This window comes from Arvicola amphibius, chromosome 12 (assembly GCF_903992535.2).
Source record: "Arvicola amphibius chromosome 12, mArvAmp1.2, whole genome shotgun sequence".
In the NCBI taxonomy this organism is placed as follows: Eukaryota; Metazoa; Chordata; class Mammalia; order Rodentia; family Cricetidae; genus Arvicola; species Arvicola amphibius.
Window position 1 is genome coordinate 31,866,930 of NC_052058.2, and position 18,443 is coordinate 31,885,372.

An 18,443-nucleotide genomic window follows, 5' to 3' on the forward strand; every position below is an offset into this window, starting at 1 on the left:
TCTTATTTTGCCATAGAAAAAGACTTTGCTATCCCTACCCCACAAACCTCTCTTCTCTTCATAAGATTTCTTATCAAAATGAATTCTTGTGTCCATATCATTCTTCACACTTCTCCCTCATTCCTATCTACAGGTCGAGTTCCTTTACTTTATTTCCTTTATGTATCTCAAATAACAAAGCAACCTAACAAATTCACCAGTAGTAGGAGAATAGAATCTATACAGACTTTATTGCCACCTGAATTTCTAAAAAAAAAAAAAAAAAAAAAAAAAAAGGGTTTTTTACACTTGTTTGTCCTTGGTTACATGAGAGCCTGAGAGATGGAATTCTAGACTCCAGAGAGAGCTGACAAAGATAGCAAAGCTTCCAGTGACCTTGGAAAGTGACGTTAGCAAGAAGAAGCAGGAGAGAAACTATATACAGAGCTGAAATCTTTCCATGTAAATACCGTAGTTTCAGGTTTTTATAGAAAAGGCGTTGGGCAGCCCCTGAAGAACAGAGAGTGCAGTGATTGCTTTTCTAACAGAAAGGGAAAGAAATGTGGGATTTCCAGTACTACGGGCTGGATAGGAGACTTTCTGTCAGGGCCAAGAATGGCAAAACACAAACCACTCATATATTTATTTTAAAAACATAAAATAAGGCAGGTAGTGGTGGCACATGAATTTAATCCCAGCACTGGGGAGGTAGAGGCAGGCGGATCTCTGAGTTCAAGGTCAGCCTGGTCTACAGAGTGAGTTTCAGAACAGCCAGGGCTACACAGAGAAACCCTGCCTCAAAAAACAAACGAACCATAAAATATGTGAAAACCATAAAACATGAACAAGGTTTCAAATAATATTGTGACATCTATCAGATTTATTCCTGTATCACTATTATTACATATATCATAAGAATGTTTTCTGTTCCAAACATGGCTATTGAGTCTAATGATTCCATGAACAGAGAGACCCTAGTATATTACCTTCTTGTGAACAAGGTGTTCTCTTCATGATTTTATAATTCACAGGCACACAAAATTAGATATTAAAGTAGCTAGTCTCAAAACAGAATGCATTGCCCATTAGCAACAAATTCATTTAGTGATAGCTTCATCTTAAAGCAAAAATAGCCAAGCTCAACACTGAAAAGATACATGTATATTTCATATGGAAATCATGCAGAAGTCTCTCTCCACGCGTCAGCCCTTTGGTGCCTTCCTATTTTGTGTTCAAATCCTTTCACGATGCAGCCTCGGTAGAAGAGAGGAAGAAGATCTGCATCTCCTGGAGCTTGATTAATGAAAGGACAGATGCAGGATGAAGCTTATGACATAAACCTGAGGTAAATCTTTCTCTACTTCCCCAGTGCTTTGCAGAACAACTGTAGTTGTAAATAATGCAACAGAGAGATTCATCATTGTGGCCATTTCCCCCACAACTCAAAACATAGAATAGCCAAACCATTGCAAAAATGCACCTTTTTCTTTTCTTCTGCATAGGGTCATAACCATAGTTGGACCAGTTTGCTAGGACATTCCCCAAAGACCTATTGCCAGGAATGGAACTACGCATGAATTCCTCAGAGATTTGGAGTAAAACAAACAGAACCTTTAAACCACAGGCCAGGAGTCATGAACCAGAGGTGGAAAACACAAAACAGGAACAAGATGGAACTGTGTTTAAGCCAGAAATCAAACTATCTGTTCCCAGGCCTGAATCTAAAAGGTGCAGTGATGCAGTCTGTTGAGGGGACGTGACCGAGTATTGGGAGCTGGGGAAGGCAGAGTGCTTCAGGTGAAATCACGTAGTACCTTTGGAGAGTCTCCTCAGTAGCTGAATGAAAGTCCCAGAATCATCCCAAACATCACCATAATATGTAACTAATACTAGAGCCGTGCTCCCTGTCAACACAAACGCCAGGAGCAGGAACAAGTATTGATCCTATAAGACGGACTTTATTCACAGTTTATTCAGGGTTCTGAGAAGGTGAAAGGTGAACACCCAAGAAAGGCCCTCTGAGCAGCACATCGTCACCCAGCAGTGTTTTTAATTTTTTTTTGTTATTTCGTATATTGTGTGTCTGTGTTGTTGTTCTTTCTCTCTGTGTGTATCTGTCTCTGTGACTCTTTGACTCTGTGGGGGGGGTGTGTGGAGGGGGCTGGGTGTGTGGGTGTGTGGGTGGGTGTGTGGGTGGGTGTGTGTGTGGGTGTGTGTGTGGGTGGGTGGGTGGGTGTGGGTGGGTGGGTGGGTGTGTGTGTGGGTGGGTGTGGGTGTGTGTGAACAACTTGAAGTAGTCGTTTCATTTCACAACGTGGATTCTTAGTATCAAGCTCAGGTCACCCTGCCTGAAAAAAATGTTTTTAAAAACCCAGAGGCGTGGATGAAGCACTGTGTCGGATGCCTTTACAATTGCCTGTATCATGTGTCAGCAGCTGGCTCAGCATCCTGACAAGCTTTGTTCCTGTTGTGTGCATCATTTTAGAATGTGTGACTCTTGATGATAACAGACTCTTACTGGGAGAACTGTAACCGCTGTGTTTGTAGAAAAGACAACATTTCTTGCTGCTGGATGTAAGTCTCAACCACGGGGACAGGGACATCGAGAGGACATTGCTCTTTTTCAAAACCCTGTCCTCCAGGGTCTTTTAAGTTTTAGCTGTATGTCTCATTTTGAGACAAGGTGTCCTTATGTTTCCCTGCTGTCAAACTCCAGTGCTCAAATGATTCTCCTGCCTCAGCCTCCCAAGTACACTGTGTGTGATGTGTCCTATACCGCAGAAGCATAGACAGGCATTTTTTTTTAAATATTTATTTATTTATTATGTATACAATACTCTATCTTGTGTGTATGTCTGCAGGCCAGAAGAGGGAACCAGACCCCATTACAGATGGTTGTGAGCCACCATGTGGTTGCCGGGAATTGAACTCAGGACCTTTGGAAGAGCAGGCAATGCTCTTAACCTCTGAGCCATCTCTCCAGCCCAGACAGGCATTTTTGTATCTACAAGGTCGGAATTTATTAACAAACTTACAAATAATAACCGAGCAGGTAATAAGCTTCTTTTACCTTCACCCTTATGTCTTCAGACATGCTCTGTAGACACACTGAGCCATCCACGCCAGTTTTGTAGTAAGGCTCTGGAAATACGATGTTCTTCCGTTACTTTTAGTAACAATAGAGTCACATTCCAGAGTCTGTATCTGATCTAAGGCCATCTGGGACAGGAGAGTGATGGCCACCGGGCGGCTTTTGCTATTTCTACACAAGGTGATCAAGATGACTTATTCTTGGGGCTTTGCCTTGCCCTTGAATGGTTCCCCTTCTGTCCCCTTTCTCTAAACACCCCTTCTGCTCACGGGAACAACCATCCTCTAGCGTTTCCACGTCTCCAGTTTTCTGCTGATAGCGCCTTGATCCGTGTAGGAGCCACTCTTGCAGGATTCATGAAGCCCTCTTAGGATCCTGTCATTTGCTTGGAAATGTCGGGAAGCAGTTGAGTAAAGGAGGAAGGAGTACCTTTACCACATGGGGTACCTCTCTCCTCTTCTCTGGGTTTCATGTAGCACAGGCTGTCTGGTACCCAAAGCTAGCCATGAACTCCTGATTTCCCAGCTTCTACCTCCCAGAATTAAAGGCATGTTCTACCACATCCAGCTTAGCTGAATATTTCAATATAACCATTGTGTAGGATTTTTTAACATTATCAACACAACATGCCTGGTATGATGGATCAGCACTTACCCATATCTGATTAACCCTCTGTGTATACATGTACAAGTCACATTGTTCCCAATACATATGTATAATTACCATGTGTCAATTAAATTGATAAACTGTATAATATATGTTACCAAATAACATACTCTAAAGAAATAATAAAGACAGTAAATGCCTATATAGTGTTTGTTAAGCATCAGGAACTCTTCTCTAATACTTAAAATCGTTAATCCTCAAATCTTTTTAATAAAGTATATTCACCTTCAGAAAATGAATATTTTCTGAGAAAAGATTTTTAGTTTTGTTTACATATAAATGGGATCATGAAATACACACCGTTTTGTTTCTCTCAAATGTATTTATTCTTGCAATATGAATAAAAGTGAATAAAATCTACCTTGTGAGAGCATTTGACACTTGCATCTTAAGTCTTCAAAATATTTAGGGTTCATTAAATTTGACTTATTTACTAGGTGTGAAAAGGACCCAGACGGAGAGTGGGGACCACAGCATCCTAGAGGCTTTTCCAGGTGTGAATAGAAATTTCTCAGACTGTCAGAATGGCAGTGAGACACATCAGGAAGGCTCTGAGAACTCTGTCCTAGAGTCTTGGCGAATCCAAGGTCTCCGCTAGGTGGCAGACTGACCATGGTCTCCTTAGTTCCTGAAACACTAATTGAATGACTACATAACCCTAAATAACAAATGATCCCTTCAAAATTCCTGGCAGAGCTGGCTTTGGAGTCAGATTCAGTCTCAACTTAGAAGTGTGTGGCTGCAGATAACATATTTATCCATGTCCAACTTCAGGACTTTTTGATTTGTTTGTTTAATTTTGCGAGTCAGGCACAGTGGCACTTAGAGAAGACTTTAGTCCCAGCACTTAGGAGGCAGAAGTAGGTAGGTAGATCTCTATAATTTTCAGGCCAGCCTGGTCTAAATACTGAGTTCTAGGCCAGCTAAAGCTACAAGTGGAGACCTGTCTCAAAAACAAAACAATAATAACTCTGTGTGTGAGTGTGTATGACTGAGTATACAGAGCTGTTACCTGAGAGTGTGCGAGTGTCAGATCCTCTAGAACTGAAGTTATAGACAGTTGTGAGCCACTTTGTGGGTACAAAGAATTGAACCTGAGTCCTCTGGGAAAGACCAGTGTTCTTAGTCATTAAGCTACTTCTCCTACCCTGGTTTCTGTCTCATTTTTAAGGTGATGATACCCAGTTCAACGTTTATGAAGAGTAAATAAAAAATATTAAAAACAGAAGAAGGAGAGGGAAAGAAAAGGAGGGGAAAGGAAAAGAAAAAGAAGAAAAGAGAAAGGGGGAGAGGGGGGAAGATGAAGGAAAAAGAAAGAAAGAAAGAAAGAAAGAAAAGGAATAAAGAAAGGAAGAAAAGAAAGAAAAGCAAACAAAAGAAGAGAGCCAGCAAAATGGCTCCACCTGTAAAGGCACTTGCCACCCTGCCTGAGTTGAGGTGTCTTCAGTACTTATTGCAAGTTATGCCAAGGATCCTTAGTAGTAAACTGCGAAGTGCTGACATAAAAAGACACATTGATCAGCAGAGCAACATAAAGAACCCAAATGGAAGTCCACACACCTACAGCCGCATGAACTCTCAACAGAGGATCTAAAATGGCTGAAAAAATAATGACGCCTTGAATTTTGCAGGAAAATGGATGGAGCTAGAAAACATCATTTTGGGTGAGGTAACCCAGACCCAGAAAGACAATTATCACATGTACTCACTCATAAGTGGTTTTTAAAGGTAAAGCAAAGAAAACCAGCCTACAAATCAAAATCCCACAATCCTAGACAACAATGAAGACCCTAAGAGAGACATACATAGATCTAATCTACACGGGAAGTAGAAAAAGACAAGATCTCCTGGGTAAATTGGGAGCATGAGGACCATGGGAGATGACTGAAAGGGAGGGGAGCAGAGGAAAATGTAGTGCTCAATAAAAATCAATATAATGTTTTTTTTTAAAAAAAAATAAAGCAGAAGCCGGGCGGTGGTGGCGCACGCCTTTAATCCCAGCACTCGGGAGGCAGAGGCAGGCGGATCTCTGAGTTCGAGGCCAGCCTGGTCTACAAGAGCTAGATCCAGGACAGGCTCTAGAAACTACAGGGAAACCCTGTCTCGAAAAACCAAAAAAGAAGGAAAGAAAGAAAGAAAGAAGGAAGGAAGGAAAGAAGGAAAGAAAGAAAGAAAGAAAAAAAAAGCAGAAAATAAGTGTCAGTAGAGTGCCAAGTCAAAATGCACCTTGAAGACTGAGAAAATATCAAGGGAGAGGGGAAGGAGAAAATGTAAGAGCCAGAAGGGCTGGAGCAAAATAGCATCTTGTGGACCCGGCCAGACCACAGCAGCTGTGGGTGCTGGCACAGACCTACCGAAGATCCAGTCAGTCAGCATTCTAGCCCGGAGATGGGAAGGGCTCCCACGCTTCCACCTCTTAACAGCTGAGCTATTGACACACAGTTTCTGGAAAGTCAGGATAAGGAGAGTCAGTTTTCTTTAAGGGTGTAGCCCCTGGTAGGTAAACCATACTCTAGTGGATGGCCCCATACTCCTGAGTACATGGGAAGTGGCACTTAAACTCAGGTGGGTTGTTTTTTAAGTGGTTTTGGAGACGAGGTCTCACTATGTAGCCCTGGATGGTCTAGAATCCACAGAGTCATCTTTCCTGCCCCATGAGTGCTGGGATTAAAATCTTGCACATCACATTCAGATTTTTAAAAAAACAGAGAATTTGAAGCTGGGAGGAGTTGGGGAGAGTAGAAAGGATGATTATGGTAAAATACATTGTTAGAAATTCTCTAAGAAATATTTAAAATTTTATGGTTTTTAAAAGGAAAAGAGATTCTGATGAGGATATAAAGAACTCATATTCAGATGGGAATTTAAATTAATGTAGTTACTCTGGAAACCAGAAGGAGGTTCTTCCAAATAAATAGATAGACCATGTAATATGGTATGCCATTCTTAGATATTTGCTCTGTCAACCTATCCTAGAATTTTACACCCATGGAACCAACCTAAGTGTCCATCAGCAGAGGAATGGGTACAGAAAATAAGGCATACACACAATGGAATTTAATTCAGTTGTAAAGAAGGATGAAATTATGTCCTCTACAAGAAGATGATTCCCCACATTAAATAAATTAATTCAGTGTCTGAAAGAAAATGTTAGTATCTCTTCTATCTGTAAATCATAGATTTTATATAAATGCATATATATCACTTACATATAACACATGCACACATAGAATGGAAATAGGTGCAACATTTCCTAGTGTAATGAAGGGAACTAACAGAAGGAGGCACATAGAAGAACAGATGCTCATGGAGAAAAATATACCCAAAGACATTTTAAACTTGTAAAAGGGTGAGGAAATTAGTTCAGTGGAGGGGCACTTGCCTAGCAAACACACATACAATGCCCTGGGATTGGTCCCCAGCACCTGGGAGTGGAGAGGGAACAAATAAAAAGAAGGAACTGGAACTAGCCCCTGAATGAAAATATTCTTATAACACCGTATACTATGTACATTGGAAATGTCAAAGCAAAATAGGGAATAAAAGCAAACACAACCATAATAAAAAATAATAAAAGTGAAAAGGGCAGGTCTCTCATCCACCAGGTATGCCACTGGCCTGGAGGTTCCAGGGGGAGCAGAGCTTGCTCCACTCCATCTTGCTTTTCCTTCAGTGAAGATTTGGGCTGCTGTCTTCTAATGAGAGCAGAACCTTTGTGGTATTTCCCTTCCAGTGCTCATCTCTGTGCTGCTCTCACCCCAGCAGGGAGGGTGTGGCCTGAGAAGGGTAAGGCCTGTGGGTGTGGCCTGAGAGGGTGTGGTTTCTAGGGGTGTGGCCTGAAGAGGGTGTGGCTTACGGGTTTGGCAGTGGTAGTGGTTGCTCTACCTGGCCTTTCTATTCTAGGTACTAGCGGGTATGAACACATCACCAGTTCCAATATCCACATCCTCAGTTCAAGATACTACAGTCTTGCCTTTGAGCTCAGGGGTCTGTACTGGTGGTGTGCCTGCTCCAGATGGGTATTGGTACTACGTTTGATGGTGTGGGGATGCTCCAAGATTTCTTGGCTTCTCAAGGCCCCACAGGAGATACAACTATTTTTTCCTACTGCCATCTGAGATCCTGCTGGTGTGGGATGTCCTTCTGTATATGTATTGCTTTTATGGGTTGATGAATAAAGCTGTTTCGGCCAATGACTTAGCAGGGCAAAGCCAGACAGGAAATCTGAACAGGGATATATAGAGAGAGCAGGTGGAGTCAGAGAGATGCCATGTAGCTGCTGAAGGAAAAAAAACTCTGTCATAGCCTTACCAATATGCCACAGCCTTGTGGTGATACACAGATTAATAGAAATGGGTTAGTTTAAGATATAAGAGCCAGTTAGGAATATGCCTAAGCTATTGGCCAAACAGTGTTGTAATTAATATAGTTTTGTGTGGTTATTTGGGTCCGAGCACCTGGAAAATGAATGAGCAGTCTCTACTTACATCCCGCTGCCTGGGTTTTCTTCTAACACCCACCCCTGGGCAATATGGTGTCAGGAACCAACATAGCTAACTCACAACAAATTCCCATATCAGGCTGGATGTGGTATCATGTTCCTTTAATTCCAGCACTTCGAAGGTTGAGACGTGCAGTTCTCTGTGAATTTGAAGCCATCCTGGTCTTTATTTCAAGTTCCAGACTAGTCAGGGCTACATAGAAATCCTATCTCAAAACAAAACAAAACAAAAATAAACAATATCCCATATCTAGCTCCCCCCCACCACACACTTGGCCTCTTGCCTCATTATCTAGTCTGGGTAAGCTTTAGAAGGTCTCATGTGTCTTTTAGGGCTAGGAAGAGGATTAGCTGGCACTGGCTGTTCTACCAGAGGCCTGAGTTCAATTCCCATCACCCATATGGCAGCTCACAAATCTGTAACTCCAGCTCCAGGAGGTCCAACACCATCACACACACAGACATGCATGCAGGGAAACCACCAATTAACTTAAAGTAAAAGCAAATAATTAAACAAAGAAAAGAAAGAAGTGGATTAGCTGATGCCCTTAAAGCCTTTCTTCCCTCGAGCATTCGGTTCTCTCTGAATTATTACAGGAGGCATCCTTTCTGAACCCAGAAACTGAGTAGTAAACTAATAAAGGACAGGTGTGTGTGTGTGTGTGTAGATCTGTCTGTAATACTTAGATATGTCATGGAGTCCAGAGTTAATTTGGAGGAAATAAACAGATTGTGTTTACCTTCCTTAAATATTAGCTATCTAAAACATTATTGTTATCTACTTAAACATTGACACAAGTTATCATTATCACTTCTCCTTTGTGTACAGTACAAATTAAATATTTATCATATATTTATAAGCTCTCATAATTCCTTCTGGTTTTTAAAACAAATCAGATTAGAAAATATCTATTGACATTTTTAGTCTATTTTTAGTCTAGATATTTTCTAATCTGATTTTTTCTTGGTTAAATATTTTTCCCTTTTCTATTGGGAAATTTCCTTTTATTTTTCATTTCCTTTCTCCTCTATTGAGAAGGGCCTTTTTTTTTCTTGATTTATTTTCCGTCTCAGGAGCCATTCTATTCCTATCTTTAAAAATTGTGTAGTTAGTGCCTTTTCTTTTGAGAAACATTTTAGCAACTGTACATTTTGTTGCTCCTGAGATGGGGCGTTTAAATTCCCCATGACCCTGCCGATCCTGGAGTCTTCTTACCCTGAGAGCACTCCTTCCAGTTCTCAAAGTAACCTGCTTCTCTGTCCTTCTTCAGCGGATCCTTTGTCCTTCTTCAAGCCACGCATTGGGCACCAAAAGGTCACAGCTGGCGTGGCACGGGTGTGTGGGTTCACGCGGGTCTCAGAGACACTTGAGAATGAACTTAACCTTTGAAGCCTCAGCGGACTAAAGTACTTTCCTTCTGCCCAGGGCATTTTTTATTTTTTCCCGTATTTACGCTTTAGTCTGTTGATTTCCCTATGCTCAAAACAACCTGAATGAAGCTTCCAAAAATACGATGCCAAGTGCAAATACCTGATTCAGGAGGTATCACTCTTTTCCAGGTTGCCCCATAGCCAAGGTTTGCATAGGCTTTGTATCCATGGGAAACCAACCCTCAGATGAGCTCAGAGGGCGACAAAAGCTATCTGTAACACAGAGGAGGGATTAGGGCTAGGTGCTAACTCTGGAGCTAGGCCAGGTGTGGCTGCTGGTTGCTAACTGTGGCACCAGGCCAGCGGGAAACTGCTACAATGTATGTGGTAGACAGAGCTCATTGTGTAGTCCAGAAAGCACTGAGTTGGAATCTTGCTGCCTCCGTTTCCTTTAGAACTTGCAGGCCTGTACCCCTTACCAGATAGTTTCCTCGCTCTGTTAATGGGAAAACGAAAGGCAAACTGAAGGCTGTAGCATGAATAATAAAAACCCAGAGACAGATACTGGTGTTCAAGCTGAAGATCAGAAAAGCAAAGCGGCCAGCCACTAGCTCTTCCATCTACCTAGGACTGAAATGGGCAATCCTGCCCCATGAATCCTCAGACTGAGACTGAGCCTGAGACCCATATTCCTCTCTAGTTCTGGGATTAAAGGCATGCATCCCCACCCAGTCTCTATGGCTAACTAGTGTGCCACCACTGCCTAGCCTGTATGGCTGACTAGTGATTAGCTTTTCACTCTGATCTTTAAGCAAGCTTTATTTATTAAAACACAAATAATATACCACTATAGAAGGCGTTTGGTACTCTGCTATGATTCTCTTAACATGAAATGTGTTTTTTGGGCCAGGTATTGTGGCACAGACCTTAAATTCCAAAGATCCAATGGCAGAGGCACTGATTTTCAGGGCAGTCTAACATTCAAAGAGAATTCCAGACCAACCAGGACTGCATAGTGAGACGTTGTCTCAAAAACAAATCAAATATGATCCTCACAGAGCTAAGAATAATTGAAGACAGGACTTCTAGTAATTCCAGTACTTAACAGCATGCTTTTTCTGGTAATGAATGATGGGCTTCCTTTTGCAAGTTCTCAGTCTTCAGGATCACAGACTTTAAAAACAGAATCAAAAGGAAACTTGAGATCTGTAAGAATCTGAGAGGAAAACAAGAGCAGGAAAGCTGTGAATCCAAGCACCTGCCAGGAGCAGGGAGATGGGTGAGAGGGAGTTGCGTTTTTTGAATTAGAGATAAGTGTCTGTGAACAGCTGTGCCGCCTGATAGGGCCTCTCAAAGAGTCAGGACAAGCAGGTTTAGGATTTGGGCTTGCGTTTATGCTTAGTCTTGACGAGATTTGTAATCACCATTGAAAACAAACTTCTGGGCATATCTCTGATGTAGTTTCTAGATTCGGTTAGTTAAGACAAGACCCACCCCCAAATGTGGGTGGCACCATTCTATGGGCTGGGATCCTGGACCGTATAAAAAGGAGAAAATGTCCTGAGCATCTGCATTCCTGCATTTCTTCTTCCTGGTGATGAATGAATGCTCCACGCTCCTCTCACCCTGCCTTCTGCACCAAGATGAGCTTATGCCCTTAAGCTGTGAGCCAAAGGAAACCCTCCCTTCTTTAAGCTGCCGTGGTTGTGTATTTTATCTCAACAAGCAAAGTAAGAATACAGTTAGTGTCTGGGAAGGGCAACAGAACCGGAGAAAGAAAAAGCTGGGCGTTCTCGGTAAAAGTGGGTGGATTTAGCAGCGAGGATCATCAAGCAACTGCACTGATGGTTCTTCCCCCAGCTCTAGCCACGTCCACTTTCAGGAATGTTTCTTTCTCCTTCTTAACACACAACCTCTATTTCTGCCAATAGCCATGGGGGCCTGCTCCGATTCTTTGTTCTAGGACATGAGAATCTGTAAGTGCTAAGGCTGCCACTTAGAGGCATAACCTGACCAGAGGCCCCTACCTCCCTTTGTCTCAGAACCTTTATTTAGAAATTTTGAAGTTGCAAATGCCCAATACATCTAGCGCCCAAGGTTGTGTTTCTTTCCTTTGAACTGTAATCATCAGGAGGAAGGCCACTGTGTCCAGTCCGTGGGGGAGAAGGAACTCTCACAGTGTGGGGTATCAATAGCAAACACAGATGGCCCAGGCACAGTGATCAAACTTCCCCAGCTAAGGCTCTTCCTTCTCTTAACCTCTGCACATGGGGTGATTTAGAGCAGAAGGGGACAGACTTTCTGCAGCAGGTCAGCAGTCATTGCTTTTGACTGTGTAGGCTGTGTTCAACTGTGCCCTGGCAGTGTCCAAACAAGCACCCGGCTTTTTAGAAGCACAGTACAGTGTTTGGCTATAAAAAAGAATGAAATCCTGTTATTTGCTGCCAAATGGATGGAACCAGTGATTCTATGTTAAGCCAAATGAGAGAAACGCAGAAAGGCAAGAGCTACATTTTTCTCTTCTCTCTCATCTATGGAAACTAAAAAATGTTGGCTAGACAACCGAAGAGTGAATACCGGAAGTGGGAAAGGCGAGATGGGGAGGACGGAAGGGGGGGCAATTGGATTTGATTATGTACATTGCTTGCATGTATGGAAATGTACCCCTGACGTCTATTAATATGTACAATTAATTTATGCTGACTTGTTTAAAAGGCTGTCTGATTTTTTTATCTGATAGAACTGAGCTGTTTTTCCTGAAATTTCCCTTTTCTACCTACATTTATTTAAATAAAATAGCTTGATACTTTTACCAACTGTATGATGCACTTAAGTGGGTAGTAAGTTTTGGAATTGGGGAGTCATTTCAGTTTGTTTTTCTTTTTCAAGCTTATATTGTCTATTCTAGGTAATCTGATGCCGGTGTGAATTTTGGCAGATCCTTCAAACAGTCTACTGCACTGATTTCCTTATTAATTAGAAATGACATAGAATTTTCCAGATACATTTGGGTGGATATGGGAGCCTTTGAATCTCTGAGCACAGGATTATTTAAGTCAGGAGGTCAGAAGCATTCAGCAAAGCCAGATAGCCACTATTTTTGGTTTTGTGGACCATATCCAACCCTGTCCTTGTAGTGTAAAGGGAGGTTGTGACATCCATGTGAAGTAACATGGCAGAGGCTTAGTTTATTTTTTTTTTAAAAAAAATCATCATAATTTCACAAGATATCAGAAATTAAAGAATGCTGCTTTAGGTCGCATGTCTGCTACATGGCCTCTGAATTCCCTGCAACAGTGAAGTGTTCGGTTCAGGCCTGTGAATGGCAGCCTGTTAGCCTTGATTTAGACAGTTTTCAACATAGCCGTCATGGAAAAGCTCCTGCACTTCTTTAGTTAATGCACCCTTAGTATTTCTGTTCTTCTGGAGGCTGTTGTGAACAGGTTTGCATCTTCAGTGTTGTTTTCAGATTGTTTGTTGCTCGCATGTAGAAAGGCAGCTGAATTTTTGGCCCAGGAGATGGCTCCGCGGGTAAAATGCTTCCTGAGCAGGCATGAGAACCTGAGCATGGGTCTCCAACACCCACATAAATAGCTCACATGGCAGTGTGCTGTAGAAGGAAGCGGCCGGGCTGCGTCCCGCCACCCGGCCGCCGGCTAGCTTTACACCCGAAATAATTACACGGAAACTGTATTCTTTTGAACACTGCCTGGCCCATTATCTGTAGCCTCTTATTGGCTAATTCTCACATCTTCCTTTAACCCATATTTAGTAATCTGTGTAGCACCACGAGGTGTGGCTTACCAGGAGAGATCTTAACCTGCGTCCATCTCGGAGAGGAGAAGCATGGAGACTCACTATGGTGACTGCCTGAAGCGTCTCCCCACTCCTGCTACCCAGCATTCTGTTCTGTCTACTCCGCCTACCTAATTTTCTGTTCTCTTAAAGGGCCAAGGCAGTTTTCTTTATTAATTAACCAATGAAAGTAACATAGACAGATAACTCTCCTCCATCAGTGTGCCCCTGCCATCCTAGCACGGGGAGCACTGTTATCCACTGGAAGGTGGACCCAGCAAGATCCTGGAGACTGGATGGTCAGCTAGTGTAGCCAATCAGTGAGCTTCATTTCAGCGAGAGCTCCTCTCATTATTTAGGCCTACTTAGATTTTCTCCTTCTTGGGTCAGTTTGTGTCTGAGCAGTCATTACACAGTGTATAGACTTTAAAAATAAATTAAATTATTAATTAAAATAAATTAAAAGGTCTTTATTCCATCCAGCTGGGACCACACCTAAGTTTTTGGGGGACCTAGGTGTGGCCCTGAATGTCCAGATAATGGGGTGTCTAAGGGCAGAGATCTTGCTGAAGTGTCTCGCTTAGCAGCTGCAGAGGACTTCACAGAGTGAACAGTGTAAAGAAAACAATTCTAACAGAAGCTGAGAGGAGCAGCTAGCCAGCCAGAGGAGGGTTCTGCACAAACAGGCAGCAAAGATGAACGGTTAGCTGGATGAGATTTCCCCACAAACAAGTAATTCTAACAAGGGCTCTAAGTTAGGTAAGACATCCTGATCTGTGGTTCCTAGAATAGAATTGGGTAATTTTCCACTGAATTTTCCATCAAGGAGATCAGATTCTAGTTAAACCTGAAATGGCCTCAGCAAGAATACGAGATGGAGGGCCCACCGCATGCCTTGCCCTGTCACATTGTGAGCAATGCTGATTTTATCTTGATAATTTTATAGCACGCATGCATACCAAATCAGATCTTAAAACATCTAGCCTCAACATTATAAAACAATGCCTTGTGGGACAGTGGTGGCACATATCTTTAATCCCAGCACTCTGGAGGCAGAGGGAGGTAGGTAGGTCTATTTGAGTTCAAGGCCAGCCTGGTCTACAGAGTGAGTTCTAGAATAGCTAGGGCTACACAGTGAAACCCTGCCTAGGAAATGAGACACAATGACTGTATTACCAGCTTAAGTGACAGGTTTCTTTCTAAACCTCGAAACAGCCCAGCTCAGTGCTGACAAAATCCGTGTACATTTCATATGGAACTCATGCAGAAGTCTCTCTCCACGTGTCAGCCCTTTGGTGCCTTCCTATTTTGTGTTGAAATCCTTTCACGATGCAGCCTCGGAAGAAGAGAGGAAGAAATCTGCATCTCCTGGAGCTTGATTAATGAAAGGACAGATGCAGGATGAAGCTTATGACATAAACCTGAGGTAAATCTTTCCCTACTTCCCCAGTGCTTTGCAGAACAACTCTAGTTGAACATAATGCAACAGAGAGATTCATCTTTGTGACCATTTCCCCCACAACTCAAAACATAGAGTAGCCAAACTATTGCAAGAATGCACCTATTCAAGCTATGGCATGGTGGCGCACACCTTTAATCCCAGCACTCAAGAGGCAGAGGCAGGCAGTTTTCTGTGAGTTTGAGGTCAGCCTGGTCTACAGAGCTAGCTCCAGGACAGCCAGGACAACCCAGAGCAACCCTGCCACAAACAACAACAAAAGAATACACCTTTTTCTTTTCTTCTTTGTGGCGACATAGCCATCATCGGACCAATTTGTTAGGACATGCCCCAAAGACCTTTGGTCAGGAATGGAGCTGTGCCATGCGTTCCACAGACAGAGCTTGGAAGTCGACCAGCAGATCCACAGAACAATTCCTTTAAACCACAGGCCAAGAGGCCGCGAACCAGGAAGTGGGGAGCAGAACAAACAAATGAAACCCTGAACAGAACACTAAGTGCTGTTAAGCCAGAGAACAAACTCTAACCTGAGAATAAAATCTATTCCATTCGTAGGTGCAAACAATAGGTAGTGCTAGGATCTGGGAAAAGGGAAGTCGAGTTTCCCAGTCCAGAACTCTGCACCCCTCACTCCAGTCCAGGCACGAAGCAGGAATCCTTGATCACATGGGGACTGCAGAGAATCCCCCATGCTGTTCCAGTGTAGTCACTAAACTATGTGACCCGAACACTGAAGCTCATGCTGTATGTCAGCACAAACGCCAGCATGCAGAAACAGAATAGAATCCTTGTCAAAAACAGTTTTTGATTTATTTACTTTTCATGAGTTTGAGTGTTTGCCTGCATGTTGTGTTCATACACATGTGCATGCCTGGTGCCTCTGAAGATCAGAAGAGGGCATCCGATTGCCTGGAACTGGAGTTATGCATGATTGTGAGCCACCTTGTGGGTGCTAGGAACTCAGCCCAGCCTGATCTACATAGTAAGCTCCATAACAGCCAAGGCTACATAGTGAGGCCTGTCTCAAAAACAAACAAACAAATAAATAGAAAAGGGGTGGGAGGAAGGAAAAAGAGGAAGGGAGGGAGGGAGGGAGGGAGGGAGGGAGGGAGGGAGGGAGGGAGGGAGGGAGCGAGGAGGGACAGAGGGAGGGAGTAAACTGGCTGAGCAAAAACTAGGCAGCAAGCCTGTTATCAGTGCTCCCTGTGGCCAGTTCCTGCCTCGAAGTTCCTGATTGAGTGCTTGCCCTGACTCCCCTCAATGGCCTGGAATTCTAAGATAAACAAACCCTTTCCTTCCACAAATTGCTTTTTGGTTATGGCATTTGTCTCAGCAAAAGAAAACAAACCGGAACTAAAGATTTACTTAAATTATCTGCAAATACTGTGTTGTTGTATATAGATGACTTGAAAAATCTATGGATTTTGGTTTTCACAGGGAGCATGAAGCCAGTTTCCCAAGAGTACCAACGGACAGCTCTGTTCCTTGTAATGAGATCAACCACCTATGAAAAGCCGCCGCTGACTGCCACTTATTCTCTTCTCCAAACCCAGTTACAGCCTCACAATAGGAAGTGTGAGGCCAGTGACAGGCGGCCTCATATTTGTGTGGAGACAGAGGCCACACCAGAGAGAGAGAGAAGTGAGGAGGCCTGCTGCTAGCCCCCTCACAGTCTTCTAGAAGACACTTTGGCCATCCAACTCCTGGGAGGGCAAATGTAGCCAGCTCCTGTGGCTTGATGGTATCAGTCGTTATAAAATAAGATGATGAAGATGTGTGGGACATAGCATGTCCCAACCATCCATAGCTCCAGCTCCAGAGCATGTAGGAGAGTTAGCTTTCTCTCGCGATGTCAAAATGCCTGAGATAATTGGCATATAAGAATAAAGGGCTTGCGAGCCACGCACTGGGCAGGATTGTAAGATGGCGGAGCAACAGCGAGGTACTGTAGGTGTTCAGGCTGACTTCAGGTGCCGTCTCTGCAGCAGGGGTGACCACTGAGTGAAGAACACATCATGTAGTTGCCTAAGATGCCGAATATCAAAATCTTCAGTGGGAGTTCCCACCAGAACTTATCCCAGAAAATTGGTGACCGCCTGGGCCTGGAGCTAAGCAAGGTGGTGACTAAGAAATTCAGCAGACCTGTGTGGAAATTGGAGAAAGTGTATGTGGAGAGGATGTCTACATTATTCAGAGTAGGTGTGGTGAGATAAATGACAATCTAACAGAGCTTCTGATTATGATTAATGCTTGCAAGATTGCTTCAGCGAGCCTGGTTACAGTAGTCATTCCAAGTTTCCTTATGCCCGCCAAGATAAGAAAGATAAGAGCCGGGCTCCCGTCTCAGCTGAGCTTGTTGCAAATCCTCTGTCGCAGGAGCAGATCATATTAACACATGCACCGACATGCACCTCAGATTCAGGGCTTTTCTGATAGACCAGTGGACAATTTATATGCAGAGCCAGCTGTCCTAAAGTGGATAAGGGAGAATACACCTGAGTGGAGAAACTGTACTACTGTCTCACCTGATGCTGGTGGAGCCAAGTGAGCGACCTCCATTGCAGACCGATTGGATGTGGATTTTGCCTTGATTCACAAGGAATGGAAGAAGGCCAATGAAGTGGACCCCAAGGTGCTAGCGGGAGCTGTGAAGGATCGGGTGGCTATACTTGCGGATGACATGGCTGGCACTGTGGTACAACCTGTCATGCTGTGACAAACTTCTCTCAGATGGAGCTACCAGAGTTTATGCCATCTTGACTCATGCAGTCTTTTCTGGCCCAGCCATTTCTTGCATCAACAAATGCGAAGCAGCCGTAGTCTTCCTCAGGAGGATAAAGGATGAAATACTGCTCTAAAATACAGGTGACTGACATCTCCATGATCCTTACAGAAGCCATCAGGGGAACCCACAATGGAGAATCTGTCTCCTACCTATTCAGCCATGTTCCTTTATAAAAGAATAACTTCGGAGCTCCCTCCGCAGTCCTGTCCAGACACCGAAGATATGACCTGCCCCACTGAAAAAGGTACCAAGCCATGTGGCTAACATATACTAGAATAATGGGCTAATATAAGTTATGAGTTAATAAGAAGCCTGAGCTAATGGGCCAATCAGTTTATAAAATATAGTCCTCTGTGTGATTTCTTTGGGGCTAAACGGCTGTGGAACCTGGTGGGAGGACAGAAACCAGTTATTGGATATCCACCGCTGCTGATGTAATAAGTCAATCAAACTGAGTTAATAAATCCAGGTTTAATGGAAAGAGCAAAGAACTCCTGGGTGACCCTCAGGAGGGCAGGAGAGGAATCATGTGACAAATGGTCTTAAGTAGCTTATAGGTGTGGTCTTGAGCAGCCCTGGGGAGGGGTTAACTCTTGGCTGGCTTTTTGAGGGGAGAAGCCACTGTTTGGAGGGCTTTCTGAAGGGCAGGGTCTGGAGAGAGAGAGAGGTGGGTTTCCACCTAATAATCCTAGACTCCTTGGGTATATGAGTGCCAGGGGCTCAGGTGGAACTTTCACCAGCACACAAACTACAGGTATATGCCATTTAGAAGAAGGATTATTTTGAACCGAAGTAA

At 43.4% G+C, this 18,443-nt stretch overlaps 1 pseudogene; it reads left to right on the forward strand.

Moving 5' to 3' along the window:
• Nucleotides 1–16,892: 16,892 nt before the first annotated feature.
• On the forward strand, nucleotides 16,893–17,820 carry LOC119827836 (annotated as a pseudogene).
• The last annotated feature ends 623 nt before the right edge of the window (nucleotides 17,821–18,443 follow it).